Genomic DNA, 7,324 nt, shown 5'->3' on the forward strand with positions numbered 1-7,324 from the left:
TGGAAGTCGCCAGGTTGAAACGAGAGCTGTAAAGCCCGAGAAAGCTGCTTTCTAACTGACTGATGTCGACTTCTTGTTATTCATTTCAGTGGTCGGTCAAAGATTCTGACGTGATCCGTAATGGGATGTCCTCAGATCTTTGTTAAGCGGCAGCGAGAACTTTGATCTGATTTGAATTAGATTGATTCTAGAACTGATGATTATCCCTTTCATCCAAGTATATATGGTACAAGTCTCATTTTTCTTCATTGTGACAGAATCGTAAAAGATAAAATTTGTATTCTGGAAGATTCCATTACACTGTGAGGTAGACCGGTCAGTCCCATCTAATCCACAAGTCTCCAAAGTGGGGTGGGGGCGGTCGGGTAGCCTTGTGGTTAAAGCGTTCGCTCGTCACGCCGAAGACCCGGGTTCGATTCCCGACATGGGTGCAATGTGTGAAGCCCATTTCTGGTGTCCCCCGCCGTGAAATTGCTGGAATATTGCCAAAAGCGGCGTAAAACCATATTCACTCACTCACCAAAGTGGGGTGTCTGCATAATGGGGTTGAACGATATGCAGCATAGTCAGCAATACACAACAGAACAATATACTCTAGTGTTAGATATATACAGTGTCAGCAATACACAACAGAACAATATACTCGAGCGTTAGATATATACAGTGTCAGCAATACACAACAGAACAATATACTCGAGCGTTAGATATATACAGTGTCAGCAATACACAACAGAACAATATACTCGAGCGTTAGATATATACAGTGTCAGCAATACACAACAGAACAATATACTCGAGCGTTAGATATATACAGTGTCAGCAATACACAACAGAACAATATACTCGAGCGTTAGATATATACAGTGTCAGCAATACACAACAGAACAATATACTCGAGCGTTAGATATATACAGTGTCAGCAATACACAACAGAACAATATACTCTAGTGTTAGATATATACAGTGTCAGCAATACACAACAGAACAATATACTCGAGCGTTAGATATATACAGTGTCAGCAATACACAACAGAACAATATACTCGAGCGGCAGCGACATACAGCAGCGTTAGATATATACAGTGTCAGCAATACACAACAGAACAATATACTCGAGCGGCAGCGACATACAGCAGCGTTAGATATATACAGTGTCAGCAATACACAACAGAACAATATACTCGAGCGGCAGCGACATACAGCAGCGTTAGATATATACAGTGTCAGCAATACACAACAGAACAATATACTCGAGCGGCAGCGACATACAGCAGCGTTAGATATATACAGTGTCAGCGATACACAACAGTGTCGGACAAATACAAAACAGTTTGGTTTTAGAGTGAAGAGTTTCGTGTATATCAGCCCACCTGTTTAAATGCGCAAGTGTTCCTAGAACTGAATGTGTTAAAACTTTTACTCGCTAACGAATATCGTCTATCCACACGACTGTTGAATCTCCAACAGCTTATTAGAATGAATTTTATAACATAATAAAGGTTTACCTGTTAAACTACCTCTTTGTAAGCATGTGTTATGCTATAATAAAATGGGTATCCAACGAAATTGTTTTCTGTTATAAGAATTTGCATATGCATAATTTCTATTAAACATGCAGGATAATTCTTATCAAGTTTATGGCCCGAGTGAAATAATATGTATCGAGCTTTAGCAAGGGAACAAAATTTCACAATTTAGCCGAATTCACTATTAACATGAACTAGGTTTCAAACTTACAATAACTAGCCATTTGTGACACTATAGAAATTATTAAATACTCTCTAATTTCTGCTCTTCTGCTATATTTGTATGAATTTGTGTATGCTTGGTTATCACAAGAGAAAGGTCACGAGAAGATGTTTAACAACGGTTATGTGATATAACAAAAGTATATTATGGAAGGGGAATACCAAAATTCTAAACTTCTAGCAGTCACTGCAGGCTCGCCAAAGATCATAGATGTTGGAGCGTGGCTTCCCAATACGGTTTTTCAGACGATTGTGAAACCCATCGAGAAGATTGTCGGTTATTGGCCCAATGTTCTGATGTTCATGATTCCGTATCTTAATGGTGAGTGTGGCGTCATAGTCCATCCAAGTGGCTGTCACGTGGTCATTCAACCTATCCATGTTCTGGTTAACTTGTGATTTCAGATTAATGAGATCACAAAACAATCTGACAATGTGATCAGAAGCAGTAAACTTCTGACTCAGTCTGTGAGATAAAGATGTAACAACCGCCAAATTATGTAGACTTATCTACTGTAAAACATTTTAATACTTTTTGATAAATGTTATTAATGACATGTACGGATAGTCTATTCTTGGCATAGGGGTGCGCCCAATCGCCTACACAGAACCTGTATGCATATTGACGTGTAGGCGATATTCGGATAACTTAACAAACACCCCTTCTCCATTGATTAGATATTTAAACATCTACATTTTGTCAGTCATAAAAAATAACAAGGCCAATACATCCTGACACTCTGGCTCATAATCATTTCCTTTTTGTCTCAAAATGGCTAGCACGACACGGACCAAGGTGGAAGTGAGGAATGCCACGTGGTCTTGACGCCGAAACTGATTTAAAATACGTCTGTGACGTCATTCTCTCCATTCCATAAAAATAATAGAGCCGAGGCCCTGAGCTACGAGGATAATCCACTTAAAACACATCCCTCATTTAACACTTTGTTGTTGTTTGTTGTTGGTTTGTTGTTTAAAGCCGTACTCAGAAAGATTCCAGCTATATGACCGCGGTCTGTAAATAATTGAGTCTGGACCAGACAATCCAGTGATTGATATCATGAGCATCGATCCGCGCAATTGGGATCGATGACATGCATCAACCAAGTCAGCGAGCCTGACCACCCGATCCTGTTAGTCGCCTTTTACGACAAGCATAGTCACATTTTACGGCAAGCATGGGTTGCTGAAGACTTATTCTACCCCGGAATCTTCACGGGTCTTTTACACTTTGACGAAGCATTGTCCATTATATTTAAGGAATGGAGAGTTACTCGGACTTTCCCCTTTACATAGGATACTCCTTCTCTCCACTACAGCCTCGTGCAATCTCCCAGGCAGAAAAGTAAATTCGCTGTTTACGAACCTTCTGGCTACTGGTACTAATTAAGTTAGTAGAATTCACTCGACCTTTTTCTGAGTGCAGCCATCAGTGTCATCCTTAGGGGTTGATGCGAGCAGCTAAGGCAAATGCTGATTAAACACAGTGACACTAAATATACTGAACCAAATTAAAAACTTTACAATCCTAAAATTTTAACGTTTTGACCGGTTATCATTGTGGGCCCTTATTGTGTATTTAAACAGTAATGGTCACGTATTGTCTTCAGATAACACCCGTTTTTGTGCAGGTGAATCGATCAAAATCATGTGCACAACACTATAGTGGCGAAAGTGGTTTTTCACGTGCAACTGGTCACGTGGCCATAATACCGCACGTGTTTTCAGCCATACTTGTTTGCAGTCATTAACAAAAAAAAGGAGAACACAAGAAAACAAAAGTCTTTACGGCCATTTGTCATGCCACACCTTTCAAATGTGCAACGTGAACGTGCCATCGGCATGTTGCAGACGGGAACGTCCGTAGCTGAAGTCGCAAGGACGATGGGTTGTTGTCGACGGACTGTTTATGAATAATAATAATAATATAGACGCGTCTACAGCAAACGGGTACCACCGCTGATCGCCCTCGGCCAGGTCGACCACGTGTGACATCACATGCATAGGTTCGTCAGATTGTCTTACGTCACCTCCGTAATCGACTTTTGATTGCTACATCAACCAGAAATGAACTGTTTAGGGGTAGACTGAGTGCGCAAACTGTTCGAAACCGTCTGAGACCATTTTGCAGCAAGCGTTCACAAGCATCACAAGGTCCATGCGTTGGCGTTGTGTGGCAGTTGTCAACGCACATGGTGGCCATACACGCTACTGAACTTGTGTGCCATCAGATTCTCGTGCTTGGGACTTATGATTTAAACTGTTGATGTTATTACCGAATACCTTAGGTGCTTGGAACAATTCAATCCTTCTTTGGACATTTATGATTAAAAATTACCTTCTCTGATACATTTGTCCGTTGTATGTAATATATGGGATTACTTTTAAAAATGTGAAGTTTTTAATTTGACTCAGTATACATAGCCAGTACAGAAGGCATGATCCCTCATGGGAGAGTTCTGAACTGGGGGCGACAAAGGGTTCCAAGTCTTCTGACGCCTGATCACAGAAGCGCCAGGTTCATCAGAATTTCTGAAGTAGGCCCAGCTGATTTTGTTGAGCGTTGTGTGACAATGAATCAATCTTTTGTTCAACACTATCATCCAGAGAGTAAGTAACACTCTGTTCCAACAGCTGGAAAGGTGATGGCTTTGGTTTTCTGAGATCCCAAAGGAATACTAATTATGGACTACTTCCCGTTAGTTCAAACCGTTAATGACCAGCATTAGGCTCATCTGCAACTGCGTTCGTGAAAAATACAAAAACGAGTTGTCCTACCAGGACAGAGCACCAGTGTACAAATATGTTGTCACCGTGGCTGCAGTGCATGAGTGTGGCTTTGAACTCATTGATCAACCTCTGTGTTCATCAGATTGGCACCGTCAAATGTCCACCACTTCTCAAGATATGTCTGGCAAGAATTATACAATGTCATACTTTGCAACCAGCTCCATCCACCCAGTTCTCATAGTTAGGTTCAGAACATTTCAGCCGCACCTTCTTATGTTGCAGACCTTACCGTATAGTGGATCATCAACAGACTTCCAACAACATTTGTGAGTGAGTGGGTGAGTTTGATTTTACGCCGCTTTTAGCAATATTCCAGCAATATCACGGCGGGGGACACCAGAAATGGGCTTCACACATTGTACCCATGTCGGGAATCGAACCCGGGTCTTCGGCGTGATGAGCCAACGCTTTAACCACTAGGCTACCCGACCGCCCCTCCAACAACATGTGTGGATATGGTGTCAGGCATAAGGCTGCTCACAGTGTGATGGGTGTGTTATATGGAGTCCAGGTCAAACTCGCCATTAGCATTGCAATTATGCCCATGTATAGATGATGTGAAATGGAAGTTTGCGTAGTGTTCACGATTATTGCACTTATATATTTATTAATATTATACATTTTATACCGCACTTATCCAGATACTAGTATCTGCTCAATTGTGAGGTATTTGTTCCCCGACCAGTGGATTCGTATGCTTTCCAGTTATCGTTCTCAACCCCCTGTTAGTGTATAATAACCCTGGCCTACAAATGTTACATTTATATCTCACCGAACTACTGCCTCAATACAAGCCTTCCAGATCTCTCCGTTCTCAGAATAACCACCGGTTACCCGTCTCAAAACCTTTGGTCAGAGATCTTTCCAGTTCTGCGATTCCTCGCGATGGAACAAACTTCCATCTGATCTTAAGCTGTCGCCATCGCTTTCATCCTTTAAGGCTCATCTGAAAACACACATTTTCAGACAACACTATCAACTCTACTCCCCCTTTCATTAGCATTATTGGCTTAAACAATGTAGCGCCATGAGCATTAACTTGGTGAATGGAATCTGGCGTAGTATAAATGGACTTGTTATCATTATTCTTATCATTATTCTTCTTCTTCTTCTTATCATCATCATCATCATCATCATTATCATTATTATTATTATTATTATCATTATTATAATCAAAGCTGCCTAAGAGTTCTGGGGAAGTTTAAATCCCCGTCACGTATTGGATACTCATTCCCTGTTGTGGGAACAGAGGCACGTTTGAACTAAGTCACTTGCCCAGGGTAACACCACACGTTTTGACACTTGTGTCACAGGTGTATGAACCTATTCGTGTTTCCACTACCTGATCATTTACCATCGGATGAGTGGGTTCCTTTGACACGAGGACAGTGACAACACTTTAAAGACCTGTAAACATTGTTGGGCCAAAGGCTGAATATAAAATTGTCATTAGCGGGATAAGATCTCACCACCTGGTTTTTGCTTGCCCACTCCGCCCCATATATAGAGGCGTACGTGGCTGCTTGTACAAGTCCGAACTAATACCGGTTTCATAGTTCTAGCCTACCCAAGTTAAACATGGGTACCCCACTCATACATCGTATACTGACTCTGGGGCGACCAGTTCTTGTTTTATCTTCTCAACATCTAGAGACATCTTTTAATGTCTTTTTGTGTGCGCGACCGCTGATCGAGTCATCGGGTCGACGCTTTATCCACTCCGGAACAGTTTGTGGAATTACAATCACTGTGGGGGTATTTGTTTGCTACTGATATACGATTATATTTACTTATTATGATTGCATAATCATACCTCACGGGTTCAATTGCACGACTCCCGTTCCAATTCATGCAAATCAAATGTTGTGAAGGTTGGGCGTCACTGCGACCTGCCGAGCACCGCGATCAATAATACTCCATTTTAACACGGCATTTTACAAATATTTACAATACAAAATATGTTTCTTGTAACAGTAGTTTACAGTAGACACTTTTACAGATAATAACTTAAAGAAACAAATAACGGCTGAAGAAATTTCATCATGTATACGATAGCTATATATAATGTTTCTAGGTTTGATGGCACCATACCTGTGCTCGTGGGTTTCACCGAAGTGGTAAGACCTGCATCACTTCGAGCTTTCCTCCCACATCAACCTGACACGCCATGATATAACTGGAATACTGTTCGAAGCGGCGTTAAATCCAACTCACTCACTCAGGATACATCAACTTCTGAAGGAAGGGAAATAAACGTAGGACATACAGATTCGTGAACAATGTAATAGAACTAGAACCGTATCTCAGCCACTGTCAAGTCCGACAACATCGTGTTCATTTTGCTATACTACGTCTAAGTGACCACAAATTTAACATAGAATGAGAAAGACGCTTTGTCCTAAATGTGTCATTATTGAAGATGAAAGACAATAGATATAACACTGTACCAAACAGAATCGTCAACGATTTTTTTCTTTATAAAGTGCAAAACAAAGATTGTTAAAATTTTAGGCAAATTAACGAAAATTATATATTCTGATAATTTTTAGCAAATAACGACACCATAAATAATGAATTAATATTATCTGCCACCATGTTCACAACTGCCGACAATATTGGGCCAAATTACGTATCTAACAAGAGATATAACTGAATGTAGGTGTGTATATACATATGTTATATTTCGTTTCTTTTTCTTCTTCTGTAAATATTCTATAACCCCGTGGAGATCCGGGTTAGAATAGGTCTTTCAGCAACCCATTCTTGCTGTAAAAGGCGACCTTGCT

Source organism: Haliotis cracherodii, unplaced genomic scaffold, assembly GCF_022045235.1.
Source record: "Haliotis cracherodii isolate W230 unplaced genomic scaffold, xgHalCrac1.p SCAF_6, whole genome shotgun sequence".
Classification (NCBI taxonomy): Eukaryota; Metazoa; Mollusca; class Gastropoda; order Lepetellida; family Haliotidae; genus Haliotis; species Haliotis cracherodii.